The sequence below is a fragment of the Hemiscyllium ocellatum genome, chromosome 6, assembly GCF_020745735.1.
Source record: "Hemiscyllium ocellatum isolate sHemOce1 chromosome 6, sHemOce1.pat.X.cur, whole genome shotgun sequence".
In the NCBI taxonomy this organism is placed as follows: Eukaryota; Metazoa; Chordata; class Chondrichthyes; order Orectolobiformes; family Hemiscylliidae; genus Hemiscyllium; species Hemiscyllium ocellatum.
Window position 1 is genome coordinate 4,728,023 of NC_083406.1, and position 11,926 is coordinate 4,739,948.

Consider the following 11,926-nt stretch of genomic DNA (forward strand, 5'->3'; position numbering starts at 1 on the left):
AAGAGGGAAACAAGGTAACAGTTTTGATTCTTTGTGATGATGAATTGCGGTTGGGTTGGAGAGAAGCTGTCATCAGGTAAAAAGTGAGGTCTGCAGATGCTGGAGATCAAAGCTGAAAATGTGTTGCTGGTTAAAGCACAGCAGGTTAGGCAGCATCTCAGGAACAGGAAATTCGACGTTTCGGGCATGATTCCTGATGAAGGGCTTATGCCCGAAATGTCGAATTTCCTATTCCTTGGATGCTGCCTAACCTGCTGTGCTTTAACCAGCAACACATTTTCAGCTGAGAAGCTGTCATCAGCCAATATGGGAAAGAAATCTATCAGCACTGGGAGGGATAGAACTGAGGTAATGGGAGTAGTGGAAGGAAGCAACCTTGAATAGTGAGTGAAGGAAATCAGAGATGCTGCATGCCATTCAGAACCAGAGTCTTGATCAGCAAGACGGACTTGTAGCTGATCTGCAAAGTGCAGGGACTGAAAAGCCAGAAAACATTACAGTTGAATTATGCAGCTGTTCACAGGGTTAGAAATCCCTATAAATCTATTTCCAAAGCAAAGTCAAAGTCAATGTATCCAGAAAAGTAAGGGAGGGAACTGGTTCAATACTGAAGTTTAGGGTTCCTTCACTGCTGATAAACCCAACAAGATGGTGCGGGAGGATTAACCTGGCACCAGTGTCCGATGGATCCGTCACAATTTGCATGTCAGACAGCCATGAGCATATTAAATGTCAGAGCAGACTTTGATGGATGGAATGACCTCCTGTTTCAGGTCCATGTGTTCCTATATGACAGAGGTCCCCAAATATGGTAAAACAGTTGAAAAGTTCCTTTCCAACCTAGCGATCAACAATGAGCCACTGCTTGTGGTACCAGACGGCATGTGGTACAGGCAGGAAGCACAACAAAGGTCTTTTGGGAGAATTGTAGATGCCACCTGATGTTTTAGTTCACTGTGACCCAGTGCTTCGCATTAGCTGAAGGTACATCTTCCACAAGAACATTCAAAGTACAAACGAAAGCTCGGCCACACAAATCAGATATCATTCTTCTTCTTCAACAATGTTCTCACTGAACACACACTTTCTTCAACTTCACCATTAATTTGAGGGCAGCTTAGTGAACTGGCAGCATGGACAAACCCATGTGAATAACATGAACATTTGCAGTACTCACTGTGAACCGTGGTCCATTGTCTGAAAGTACAAGGACTGGCATTCCATTTGTTGTAAATATCTCCTTCAGAGATGATCTCACTGCTTTACAAATGTGACTGCAGTTGGTTACTGTCTATCTGTTGGGACAAGTCACCACTATTAATCAAGAAAATATTACTGTGTTCAAGTACATCTATCCCATGTTACTTCCATGGTTGTGATGAAAGGAAGATGATATCAAAATGTTCTCTTGACAGTGAAATCGCAGGAGTAATACAATTCGATATTATCAGTGGCGTATTTTATATGTAGGTCTGAAAAAGTTCATGCAGAGGACTGTTAAATCCCTCACTGACTTTTCATTATATATTTTCAATTACTATTTGCAGCTGGGATCTGGGAACTAAAGATGACATTTGGACTGTGGGTAACAGATTGTATAAAAGACAAAACAGAACAAATGCAGTTTTGTTTACTCATGAAGCCAAGCCTGGAAGTTAATTACGGATTGGTTCCTGACCAAAGGGTTGTGCAGGTGCTTTGTCGTTGGGGAAAAGTATCATGTTTATTCCATTTCCCAAAGTGGCGTTCAGAATTCTACGATAGTTGCAAGTTGTGTGCTCCAGTGGGGCACTGCGGAACAATGTGTAGAAATTCTAATAATCAGAAATTGCCTAAGACTCAGCACAAAGCTCAACAACTAGACACATCGATAAAGTTCAGCAAACTTTGCAGAGTTATAATCTTGATGCACAAATATATGGATGACGCTCAGGAGATTCCCGTAACAAAGCAACTTCTAGATAGTCATCAGACAGTACGCGTAGTCAAGAGGAAAGACCACACAGATAATGTTTAGAAGAGCTGAAGATTCCCTGTGTCTATCACCAAATAAACAATGGTTGGAAGGGAACACAGCCATGAGTGGGTAGACTCTTCACAGGGCTGGAGAGGTGTGGTGTTGAAGGATGCACCCATATAGGCATAAAGCCTGAGGGCACCCAATATGGAGGGGCGGGGGGGGGAGGGGCGGGAGGGCAGCTCCCTTGAAATATATACCTTGCTGTCCACCATCCAGCCCCTGCAAGCCTGAGGCCTCAGCAAAGGGAGCTGCCAGGCATCCATCTGCCCAGAGGCTCTCCCGACATCTGGATGTACAACTCAATGTAAGAATTGTAGGTCAAAAGGCAGGAGGAAGTTGTATTCATTCATGGTTGTTAGGCTGTGGAATGGATTGCTGCCATTTTTGACTGAAGCAGAAAAGAATATAAGAAACTAGGCCCTGATTAAAGAATCAGTTGCATAGAGAAGAGTTAAAAAATCATCTGAGAAGAACATTGAAACATAATTTGAGACCTTTGCTTGTGTGGAGGTTAAACACCACCATGGAATCTTGGATGGGCTGCCTGTTTCTCTGTTGCAATTTTATGGGAACTGTATAGCACTAAGATTTTGAGGATCCGGTCTTCTGACTTCAGATTTCTCTGGCATTCACAATTGTGAGCATTACACCACATAGCACAAAACAACTCTCCCCTGGAGAAACAGGCACGGCTAGCAATTGCATTACATAAGTTGAAAAGTTATATATTCCCAGTTTATCTCGCTATCTTCTTTTGTTTCGTAAGGTCAATATAACTGAGCCATACAACACGGAGACAGCCAATTCATGCTGAATATAATCCTAAACTAACCCGTCCCACCTGCCTGCTCCTGGCCCATATCCCTCCAAACCTTTCCTATCATGTGCTTATCCAAATGTCTTTTAAACACTGCAATTGTATCCACATCCACCATTTCCTCAGGAAGTTCATTTCACAGTGAAAACCACTCTCTGCAACAAATCTGCCTCTCATGTGTTTATTAAAGCTCTCTCCTCTCACCTTAAAAGTGTACGACTAGTCTTGAAATCGTCCATTCTAGGGACAAGACAACAACCATTAACTCGATCTACGCCTCTCATTATTTTATACACTTCTTTCAAGTCACCTTTCAAGCTCCCATGCTCCAGTGAAATAAATCCTAGTCTTTCTTCATAACTAACAAAATGAAAAACAGAAGACAACACAGAAACCTGAATAAGTACCAATGAAAAGATATCAGCAAAGATTGAACTGAAAGGGAATTGTTTCTCATGTAGTTCTTATGTTATATTGACTCTGAGTGTTGAAAATATATTCAGGGCACATTCTCTAGTATTTAAGCGTGAGACCTTCATGAGCTTGTAGGCAAAAGTGAGGAGTGCAGATGCTGGAGATTAGAGTCGAGAGTGTGGTGCTTCCTGATGAAGGGCTCTTGCCCGAAACGTTGATCTTCCTGCTCCTCAGATGCTGCCTGACCCTCTGTGCTTTTCCAGCACTACACTCTCGACCCTTAATGAGCATGTGCAGGATATAACTATCACAGGTATTTCCAGATGGTATTGTGAGGTGTAATGTGTCCACATTTGGAAAACTGCAGATTTCAGAGCTTCACACCTAGAGTGCTGGTACAGCAAGGCTGCATTAATTTCCAACCATATTAACCACCTCAAAATCAAAGACATAATAACATTTGTGAGATTAGATTAGAAGATTAGATTCTTTACAGTGTGGAAACAGGCCATTTTGCACATCAAGTTCACACCAACCCTCTGAAGAGTAACCCAGCCAGATCCATTCCCCTACCCTAGATTTACCTCTGACTAATACACCTATCACTTAGGCCAATTCACCTGAGGTTTACCAGGAGTGAAAAATCAAAGAAGAGGTGCAAAGATCAACTCACTTGTGTGTGACATTACTGATCTTACAGTGAAAGAGGCTTATTTTCTCAATACATTTCATCCTAATGAAGATCTGAATACAAGCTTGGTTCAGGTATTGAATAAATGACAGGGGGCAGTAGTTAAACATAAATAAATTAATGATGTGAGACTAAATTAATTACAGTTCCATAATGTGGATACTATTTATCTCATACATTCATTTAGTATATACTTGATGTTAAATGGTTTGTTGGAAAAGTTTAGATGGTGTTCTGAGTTAGATTAGATTACTTACAGTGTGGAAACAGGCCCAAGTCCACACCGACCCTCCAAAGCGCAACCCAACCCTACCCCGACATTTACCCCTTACCTAACACTACGGGCAATTTAGCATGGCCAATTCACCTGACCCACACATCTTTGGACTGTGGGAGGAAACCGGAGCACCCGGAGGAAACCCACGCAGACATGGGGAGGACGTGCAAACTCCACAGTCAGTCGCCTGAGTCGGGAATTGAACCCGGGTCTCAGGCGCTGTGAGGAAGCAGTGCTAACCACTGTGCCACCGTGCCGCCACTAACTTACATAAGAGTTCACTAGCTTATGTGATATTTACAAAAAAACCTGAGGTGAGGTTGCCAGTGTAAATTCTGCAGTCTGGCTATTTGCATTACAAATTATATTCGATGCTTTGCATGGACAAGAATTCTGTTATATTGACATGATGAATGAAAATTATTTTATGGATCCCATGGTATTTGAGAAAGACTATAATAGGGCTGAATGAAAGACAGTGAACTGTACATCAAACAGGTCAAGAGACTGTGAAATGGGATCTGGAAGGTTTTCTAAGTTTCTGTTCCAGTTTATTACTGTGTTGGCAATTGGAATTTTCTTCAACATTTGTTGAGGGAGCCATGGGCTTTGAGACCACAATGGAGCATGGCTCTCTATAGTTGGCATTAGATTAGCGAGTTTTTAATTTCACGCTTCATGTGAATTTCCAAAACGTGTGTTTGGTGGGCAAGATCCCTTAGCATAGGTGTGAATTTGGAAAACTGAAAATAGCAGACACCCTTATGCTGGATAACTAGCAATGAAAGTTATATAGTACCAGCAGAAAGTAGAACAGAAATAAGAAGCTCTCATGCCAACACCCTGTTTCAGTTTTCAAGTCCAGCACATCTACTCAACATGTAATTGGTGTGAAATTGTGTTAACTGTTGAAATAGACACCACAGCAATAAAGGTAGACTGTGTATATTCAGGAACATTAACCTAAAGGTTATATATCTGAAAGGAACATTTGGATTTTTTTAGTATTACATTCATGCTGTAATCCCATTTTTCCATTATTTCCTTGTATTTAAAGTTCTTCAATCCAGTTTCCTGATGATGATAGCTTGCAATATTTCTGAAAATTTTACTACTGGTTCCATATAGATTACAAAAAAAAGTGCTTTTCTGTGCTCTTGACCAATCAGGAGTTAGGATTTTTAAAGCCACAGAACACTTCGGATGAATAGAAAGATAGACGATCTCAAAGAGAAGATTTGTCTCCATGGCAACTCTAGCCAGGTTATTCAGTGCTGAATTTAAGATCCAAACCTTGCAGGACATAGTTTCCTACCTTTTTAATGATAGAAAATAAATATCAATTAAAGAATAAGGATCTGCATCCTGCATGTAGACAGTGTCCCTGTTTTAAGTTGTCTTATTCAAGTTCTTCCATTTTAACACCCTGGATGCAATAGGCCTCTGTTTGATCTTTAGTGTCGGGATATCTATCTTATAGCTATTTCCTATTGGGGCCAATGTGGTATTGTGCCATCCGATTGGTGCCACTTTGGAGTGTGTGGTAAGGCATTCAATTGCACTCAAAGCACCAGGGACATTTTTTTCTGAATCAGAGGCAGTACGGTGGCTCAATGATTAGCACTGCTGGGTTCAATTCCAGCCTCAGGTGACTGTCTGTGTGGAATTTGCACATTCTGTGTCTGCATGAATACGCCCCAGGTGCTCAATACGCTCCAGGTGCTCTAGTTTGCTCCCACAGTCTAAAGATATGCAGGTTAGGTGGATTGGCCATGGGAAATTGCACCTAGTGTCCAGGGGTGTGTAGGTTAGGTGGAATAAGCATGGGAAATGCAGAGTTATAGAGTAGGGGTCGTAGGTCTTGGTGGAATTCTCTTTGGAGGGTCACTGTGGACTCAATGGGCCAAATGGCCTGATTCCACACTCTAGGGATTCTATGAGATCTGCACCAGTTAAAAAAAACATCAAATTATTCAAGTCCCGCTTCCCAACATGCGGTTGATAGCCTAGTATGTCTCTTCATCACAGGTGCCCATCTAACTTCTTCTTCAATGTGATGAGGGTCCCTGCCTCTCCCACCCTTACAGACAGTGAGTTCCAGATTCCTCCCACCCTCCACGTGAGAAAAGGTTTCTTGACATTCCCTCTAAATCTCTGACCTCTTGTCTCAAATCCCCCTGATCACTTATCCCTCCACCAAGGGGAAAAGTTTCTTCCGTGTCTATGTTCCTCATAAATTGTATCCATCTTAGCCCATGTCCCCACTCAGTCCCCTCTGCCCTCAGGAAAACAAACCCAGTCTGTCCAATCTCTCTCCATAACTAAAACTCTCCAGCCCAGGCATCTTCTTCATAAATCTCTTCTGCACCCTTTCCAGTGCAATCATATCCCTCCTATAATGTAGATCCCAGAACTACAGTACTTTAATTGTAGCTTAACCTATGTTTTATATAGCTCCAACATTATTGCCTTGCTCTTAAATTCCAAGCCTGGCTGATTATGACAAGTCTCACATATGCCTTTGTAAGTACATTGTCAAGCTTTTCTACTTCTTTAAGGGATTGGCGAATATGCAGCCAAAGGTCCCTCTTATCCATGGTGCTTCACTCTGTCAAACCATTCGCCAAATTTTCCCTTGTTTATCCTGTCCAAGTGCATCAGCTCACACTAATCTGGATTGAATTCCATTTGCCATTGATCAGCCCATCTGACCAGCCCTGTTTATATCCCCCTGTAATCTAAAGCTATCCTCCTCACTACAGAGGAACCTCGATTATCTGGCATTCGATTAACTGAGTTTTGGATTATCCGAACAAGATCTCAAGGTCCCAATGCTTGGCTAACTAGGTTATCCAGCATTCAATTAACCGAACGGAATACTCCCCACCCGTGTCCTTCAGATAATCGAGGTTCCTCTGTATTTACTACCCCCAAACGTTTTCATATCATCCGTGAACTCACTGACCAACCCTCGCACATTCAAGTCTGAATCATTCATACATACCACAAGCAGGAAGGGCCCCAACCTGATCCTTGCAAATACAGGCTTCCAATCACAGAACGCTCCTTGACCCTTGCCCTCTGCTTCCTGCCACGCTGCAGTTGGGTTTGATGTGAAGAGTAAACTTCCTTACGTTATTTTTCTTCAAGTGGAAATTAAAATTGGTACTTCTCAGTATTTCTTTATTACATGTGTAACTCCGGATTTTGCGATCCTGCTTTCACTTTGGAGACCTAGCTGTGCTTACTGTGGAGTTTATAAAGGAAGGGTAAGAGGTTTGTGACAGAGGCATTTGATGTCCTGTGACTCAGAACCATTGGTTAGACTCCCTATGTCCGTTTAAAGACAGAGTGGTTATCTTTGTAAAAGACATAAGATTGCCAGCCAATTTAGGCATGTCTACAAAGGTATAGGCAATAATCACTGACTCGTGGTGTGTTTTTACAAGATCACATCCCGTATGGAAGTCTTCAGAGTCCAGGTATTCCAGTGGACTGGCAGGTGGCGTTGGCCCAGCATAGTGGTCTTGTTTGGCACAGGCTTCTGACCCAGCATTCCTGCGGCCTGGTGGGGTAGTCTCAGGTTCAGGGTATTCCATTGTTCCTTAACTGGCTTCCCCCGAGCCCAGGAGTTATTACCTGAACTGAACTGTGATGAACTCAGTCTTAAATTTTACTTTATACTATGCATGACTTCTGTCAATGACGTAGGTGCTGTGGTGAGGCAACCTCTACAACCTTTCCCTGTATTTTTTGTGTACACGTGACGATAAATATCTATTCTATTCTTTCGATAGGGTACGACAGAAAGCAAGGCCTAAGAACGTCAGAAACCACAGAGGATTTGGTGATGCTATCTCAGAAATTCAACAGGAAATCAACATCTGGGTGAGCAAAGTTTGCTTGTGGAGAACGCTTTTGTGGTGGATATGTTTTAGTCTCATGGATAAGAATCATACAATGAATACTCAATGTAGCTCGAGAGTTAATATGTTGTAGAAGATCGCACTGAAACACCAAGTGTGACTGTTTCAACCAAACAACTTTTAAGAGCTTTTGAATTCACGAAGGAGGCAATGGTACTTTTCAACAACTATCAATAATATTAATCAATAATAAAATCACCTGTTACAAGAAGATTACTGATAGAAGAAGAAGAAAATGATCTGTTCATCTAAGGGTGATCAGATTAAAGTCATTGACTATTCTTGCCTTTTGTCCAATTACTTCCAGCAGGACTAGGCTGTTCAGCCTGTGTTGCTATCACTGCAACTTCAGAACTTGAGCTTCTGTATGCAAAAGGTGCTTGTGTGTCTTGTCATTCCTGGAAAAGTGCAATATATTCTTAATGTCTAAGATACAAATGTTGCTCAATGTGGTTCTTTGAAATGAACTTTTCCTTAAACAAGAAGATAAGGTGCTTCGGAGATGGCCACCAAAGGTCAGATACAGTGCCGTTCATATTCAGAAATTAACTCACTGTTTAGTAGAGACAGAAAGGTACATCTCAGATGCAACATTACATATCCTGAAGCCATTGAAAAATATTCCTAATGAATAGGTATTGTTTGAAACACTGACAGTGATTACATATCTTCAAATAATAAACCAGGCTATGGTCCTCGGACCTAAGGCCACTAATATATACAGAAAAGAAAGTGCTACTGTGAGACGTAACATGATTGACTGTTTGTGATCTTTACACCCCGGCTGCAGAAAGAAAGACACAGCAGCAGGAAAGGCAGGAATGCCACAGCTTTACAAAGAACTGGAGGCTGTTGTCACAATGTGTGGAAGCATCTTTCTTTTCTGGCCCACCAATACAACAAATTGACATCCTGGTCATGAGAATACAAGCAACTCACTTGCCTACAGATAGTAACACTTCTCCTTTCCAGAATCCTGAAACAATTTTGGTATATAAGTTCAGATGTTGAATTTACTTAAACTAACCTTCAGGATTGTAAATATCCTTTCTAGCAGGCTCACAATGTGTGATCCAAACAGCAAATGCAGTGTCAAAATGAACACGGCAATCGGTTATGCGGTCACTGCTGTGTTTTCATGAACACGACAATCTCATTAATTAAAAACTGTTCCTTCATTTATATCTTGTAAAAGTGCACTATTCCCCTCAATAGCACTTGAATATATTTATGTAACTGTGTGAGTGAATGCCATAACATCAGATGTTGGAGTGAGACATCCCTGCTCTTGATATAAATGCATGAAATGCTTGATACTTGTTATTCGGATTGCCCACACACTCAGGGTTTAATAATCAAACAAATCTTCCTCTGAAGAGCACACTGGTCACGGCCTGTTGGAAAGGAAACAAAGGTTTTAAGAATTCTCTTCTACCTTGTCTAAAACACTGTGCTCATGTCAAAAACGCAAAGAATGCAGGCCTTTCATTAAACAAGTGGAAAACACACATCCCTCTTTAAATATTTGCCACAGCATAACTCTATCTCTCTGCACCACTCCCATCGCCCACCTCACCCATCACCAATTATCAGCAATTAAAATCAATGGAGTGATCTTGGAAAATGTGCTGTTTTCTCCACATCTTGTGATTTTCCTCCTGACAAAGGCAGACACAGATGATATAATTCATCATTGCCTCCAATGTGCCAACTCAGCTTTTACTTCAATCAGGGTAAGACATTTGAGGATGGTGATCCCCACACTGCCAGTTATGTCTTTAAGACTGCAGGAGATATAGGCATGACCTTGTGATGCCATTGCAAAATTCTCCAAAACTGATTGTATTAAAGGTGGCCCATTAAGAGACAGCATCCTCTCCCCTGATTAGTTTCCCAGCATCAAAGCGTTATGCAATCAAAGTCCTTTCCACAGAAGTGCTTTAGGGACATCCTTAAACCATTGCCGAAGAGGTTACACATCCTCAAGTCCCTGACTTGTGCCTTACCAAAACAGACAAAGGTTCATTTGGGAAGGTACAAAGCATGAGCTGAAAATGTGCTGCTGGAAAAGCGCAGCAGGTCAGGCAGCATCCAAGGAGCAGGAGAATCGACGTTTTGGGAATGAGCCCTTCTTCAGGAATCTTCTTCCTGAAGAAGGGCGCATGCCCGAAACGTTGATTCTCCTGCTCCTTGGATGCTGCCTGACCTGCTGCGCTTTTCTAGCAGCACATTTTCAGCTCTGATCTCCAGCATCTGCAGTCCTCACTTTCTCCTAGAAGCTACAAAGCATGTCCGGAGACTTTATTGTGAACTTGCAGAAGTAAAGTCAAGGGATTAGATTGAGTGCAAAACCTTCCGAATGACTTATCTTCCTGATTCTCCCACATCTGGTAAACTCTGCAAACTGTGTATTGGACCTACCAGTCAGTCAGCAGTGAAGCATGTCGTTCTTGAATACTGTGGACTGTTTAAGAAGAAAGAGATGGGTGAATGCTATCTAACGTCAGTACTTCTTTCATCGTTGATAATTTATTTTATTTTACAAGTTATTTCATTTAGGAATGTATGGTACCGTTCATGTACAACCCAGTGCTTCAACTTGTGATTGGCCTTTCAGACAAGAAAGACCAAGACGATCTTAAGCTCATCTGAGATATTGATTTATTTGGGAACTTCAATACCTTTATTGTTATTTCATTTAAAACTTCAATTCTAAGGAACAGAACTAGAACCTCACATGAAAAATTAATATATCTACCATTTCTGAAAATAGCTTCAAAAATGAAGTGTGATTGTTCAGAAAGCTTCCTTGTAAAAGTGTCAAGAAAAGTACAGAGGACTTTGTTTTCAGACTGTAGTCTGGAACGGACCCATACCAGGTAATTTCCAGAAATGTTAATTCTCTAATTGTGCTGGGTGTGGGATCAGCACCAAGTTAGTGAGAAGGCAGGATATGTCTGTTGGAGAAGGAATGTCAAATGGAGGCTGTCCCCACAATGGGATAAGCCATTGTATTATACAAGAGATGAGGCAGGAATCTGCCAGGCCTGAAGCTTCAGTCCTCAGGGAATTAGCTGAAGTGATGAGCCAAATGTTACTTTGACTGATCTCACAACAAGCCTCTGTCCATAAAAAAACTGTTCTGGCTCCCTGCCATGTACTAGCTGATGCCCAATTTGAAAATCAGTTCCTGGTCTATCTAGTCTGTTAGCTATCCCCTCATAGGTGATTGCAGATCCCACCTGCCTTACTCCCTTTGAAAACTGCATTACTCTCCAGAAAAATCAAGATTGAGTGATTCTCTCCAGAAATGTCGTTTTCAACCAGCACCAACATCCTTACGCACCCCTCCCAGAATTGGAAATTCAACAAAGTCTGACACCATCTGGAACCACAGCACTGGCATAATCCTGTGACATCAAAATGTAGAAAATGCATAAATAAAATTACCACCAAATCCAAGGAAATGGGAATGGATTTTTTTTGGGGGGGGGCGGTGGATATGTTTAGAAGTTAATGCAATTGGCAAAAGCATGAGAGAGATGTTTTCATTCTCAAAAAGATCCTTTTTGATCCAGTGTTTGTTAAGTCTGGAGCAACAGCTTGTAAGGGCATTGGAAGCAGGTTCAAAAATAAATTTCAAAAGCTTATAATTGAAAGTGAAAAATTATATAGGATTACAATTGAAGGGAAGGTGGGTGGGACTAATTGGATGGGTGTCCCAAAGAGTCAACAGATGCATCGTTGGCCAAATGGCCTCATTTTACACTATGATTCCGGC